Here is a 4,046-nt window from a genome sequence, read left to right as displayed (position 1 = left end):
ATCCTTCTGAAAATCCACACACACATCTGAAAAAGTTTGCTATGATCTGTGAAATGCAAAAACAACCTGGAGTGTCTGATGATGCAGCAAGATTGAAGTTATTCCCATTCTCTTTGAAAGATAGAGCATTGGATTGGCTTAACTCTTTACCTCACAACTCCATCATAAATTGGGAGCAACTCACTGATGCATTTCTTGCACAATATTTTCCACCTGGAAAAACCCAAGAATTGAGGAATCAAATGACAGCTTTCAGACCAAGAGAAGATGAAACTCTCTATGAGTCATGGATGAGATGGAAGGAATTAGAGAGACAATGCCCACATCATGCCATTCCAAAATGGATGATAAACCAGAATTTTTACACAAATGTCACTCCTGCAATTAGAGGGATTATTGATGCTCAAATAGGAGGAGAATTTATTATGAAGCATGAAGATGAAGCTTATGAGCTATTGGAGAAAATTGCAAAGAATACTCATCATTGGAGTAGTCCAAGAGGACCAGCTCCAACTCAAAGGAGGCAAACTGCTGGAATGTATGATCTTGATCCGTTCAACATGATTAATGCAAAGTTCGATGCACTTACAAATGTTTTAGCTAAGAAGATGGAAGATTTGAGTATGTTGGTTAGTTCATCATCATCATCTGGAAGTTCACAACAAGTGGCTTATGCAGAGGGAACTACCAGCTGTGGAGTAGACTATGGAGAGCAAGCAGCATATGTTGGTAATTATGGAAACAAACAAATGGGGAATCCTTACTCTCAAACCTATAATCCAACTTGGAGGAATCATCCCAACTTTCCATGGGGAAATCAGTAAAATCAAGTCCCAAATCAGAATTTTCAACCACAACAGCAACAAGGAATTCCATATCAGCAAAATAGGCAACCATTGCCTAATTTTCAACAGAAAAATATGAATCCTCCACCAAAACAGCAAGAACAAAGTTCCACCACTGAAGCTTTATTACAACAGATTCTTGCCAACCAAAATAAGCATGATGAGGAGATGAGAGAGATGAAAGCAAGGCTAGAACAGATGCAAACACATAACAGAATGCTGGAAAATCAGATTGCACAACAAGCATCTTCCTCAGGTACCAAGTCTTTTGGTAAGCTTCCAAGTCAACAAGAAAACCCAAGAGAGCAGTGTCAAGCTATTACTTTAAGAAGTGGGAAAGTTGTAAATAATGAAAAGAGTGAAAATAGTGAGAAGAGAGAAAATGCGAAAGAAACTGATGAGGGTGAAAAATAAGAAAGTGAAAAACAAGAGAGTGCAGAAAAATGTAAAGAGAAAATTGAAGAGAAGGAAGAGAAGTATATACCTCCTGAGCCCTACAAGCCACAGCTTCCCTTTCTACAAAGATTTCACAAAGCCAAGCTTGATAAGCAATTTGGGAAGTTCTTAGAAGTTTTGAAGAAGCTTTACATAAATGTGCCTTTTGTTGATGCTCTTTCACAAATACCCTCTTATGCGAAATTCTTAAAAGAAATTCTCTCAAACAAGAGAAGAATTGAAGACCATGAAACTGTAGCTTTGACAGAAGAATGTAGTGCTATCCTTCAAAGGAAACTTCCCCCAAAGCTCAAAGATCTAGGGAGTTTTTCAATTCCATGCCACATTGGGGAATCATGTTCTATAAAAGCTTTATGTGATTTACGGGCTAGTGTTAGCCTTATGCCCCTTTCTATTTATGAGAAGCTAAACATGGGAGATCTTAAGCCAACCCGCATTTCTCTTCAGTTAGCTGACAGATCAATTAAATATCCTGAAGGGATTTTGGAGAATGTGCCTCTGAAGGTTGGGAAGTTCTACATACCTGTTGATTTTGTCATCTTGGACATGGAAGAGGATTCTAATATCCCAATCATCTTGGGAAGACCCTTTCTAGCTACAGCAGGGGCATTGATTGATGTTAAGGGAGAAAAATTGACTCTTAGAGTTGGTGAAGATCAGTTGGTTTTCAATATTAATAACACTATGAAGAAACATCATTCTGAAGCTGATACTTGCTTAAGAGTTGATATCATTGATGAGCTGGTTGAAGAACACTTCAGAAAAAGATATCCAGAAGATCCACTTGAAAATTGTTTGGTTCATGGAGAAGGCATAGACTATGACAACCCTCATGTGGCTGCATATGCTCAACATCTAGAGGGAAGTCCACCATTCATCTCTGCTCCAGTTTTTCAACTTACATAAAAGGAAATAGCAGAATCTAAGCAACCATCATTCAAGGAAGAAGATGCACCTAAGGTAGAACTTAAGCAACTTCCTTCTCAGCTCAGGTATGAATTTCTTGGCACTAATAACACTTATCCAGTAATTGTAAATGCAAACTTGAGTACTTTAGAGGCTGATAAGTTGTTAAGAGTGTTGAGGCAATTCAGAAAAGTTTTAGGATATACCATAGAAGACATTAAGGGAATAAGCCCGCACTTTTGCATGGACAGAATCAGTTTGGAAGAAAATTGTAAGCCATCTATTGAACATCAGAGGAGGTTGAACCCAAATATGAAAGAAGTTGTTAAAAAGGAAATTTTGAAGTTGCTTGATGCAGGGATCATATATCCCATCTCAGACAGTACTTGGGTGAGCCCATGTAACACCCTCCCGGTAACCACTCCGTACATCCTACTGTTCCGGTGACCGGTGTCGGTCCGGACAGCTAGAACGTCCGAAAAAATATTTAAACTAAAGTCAGGAACCATAATTAACTCAAATATTAATAAGAAACACTTAGTAAAAATTTTAGAAATAAAATACAACCAAGCAAAACGAGCCGGTGCCCAAGCGATGGGTAACCGGAGGGAAGTTGCGGTTCTCGCAACGAGGAGCCCTAGACCCGGGGAAAAAATTGTAAAATAATTTTTGGGACTCCAGAGAAGGGTTACTGAGGTTCCCATGGCATTAGAATGCCAAGAAAATACCTAGAAAAATTTTTCAATCGGTACAGACGATTTTGACCCGTTAAGCCAAACGGAGGGCATTTTGGTCATTTCGCCTTCCGAGGTGATTTTTGGCCGACTTGTCCAGTTGAGTAAATAATTAATATAACGTAAAATATGAATAAACATTACTAGAAATTAAATTGGAAATGAGTAGTGAAAGAAAAGAAAAGAAAATGAAAAATAATGCAAATAATGACATATTATGATGTCATTCAAGATTTTCCACCAATCACCATTAAGCCCTCATTTGACTAACTATTAAAATGGACTAAAAGAAGACCAAAATAATAAAAATTGCAGCAGCTACTTCCCTCCCCAAAAGCAAGCCGAAAATTGCCCTAGACACCTCCATTGATTTTTTTCAATCAAGCTTGATTTTTCCCTTGTTTACACCACAAAACTCTAACTTCTCTTCATTAAAGCTCTACTCCACATCTTAAACAAGCTCTTGGCAGCCAAGAAGAAGAAATAAAGTGAAGCTTTCTCAAGCTTGGATTGGCATACAACAAGGTTAGTGCATATATGTAATTAAAGTTCATTAATTCCATGATTTAGGCTTGTAATGAATTAGAAATTGTGAAATAATGAAACAAATTCAATGTATATCTCCACCAACGAATTCGGCAGCCCTAATAGAGGAATGGTTCTGGATGTTTTTAATGGACTTAGCATGAATTGGAGGTTATGTTTAAGCTATATACCTATATAGATGTTGAACTAGGGTGCTAGTTGAGGTTTATGGGTAAATTGCATTGGATATTAGGGTTTTGAGGCATGAAAAATTGACTTGACTTACTAAACTATTAAAGAACAATCTAATGGTCAATAAGTGACCATTTGAGGTATGTTGAATACAATTTGGACTGAAAAATGGTATGGCAAAGTCAAGGTATAAATCGCCTAGACAAGAAAGATAGGATGAAAATTCATCCCTTTGCACCGCCATAACTTGGGCTGTGTTAGTCCAATTGAAGTTTGGCCAATTGGACATGAAACTAGGCTTATAATGGCACATTTTTTGCTGCAGAAACCATGCCCAAAAGACCAAAGAAAGAGGACCAAAACTTAGCCCCAATCCGAACCACAAATC

The 4,046-nt window shown here is 37.8% G+C and overlaps 1 non-coding gene across 1 annotated transcript; it reads right to left on the bottom strand.

The window, feature by feature from the left end:
• Positions 1–227: 227 nt before the first annotated feature.
• On the bottom strand, positions 228–334 carry LOC131181751 (small nucleolar RNA R71). The gene has a single exon (XR_009150230.1). It is a non-coding gene; the product is annotated as a small nucleolar RNA R71 (small nucleolar RNA).
• Between the last annotated feature and the right edge of the window lie 3,712 nt (positions 335–4,046).

This window comes from Hevea brasiliensis, chromosome 7, assembly GCF_030052815.1.
Source record: "Hevea brasiliensis isolate MT/VB/25A 57/8 chromosome 7, ASM3005281v1, whole genome shotgun sequence".
Lineage (NCBI taxonomy): Eukaryota > Viridiplantae > Streptophyta > Magnoliopsida > Malpighiales > Euphorbiaceae > Hevea > Hevea brasiliensis.
This window is presented reverse-complemented; position numbering and strand designations above follow the sequence as displayed.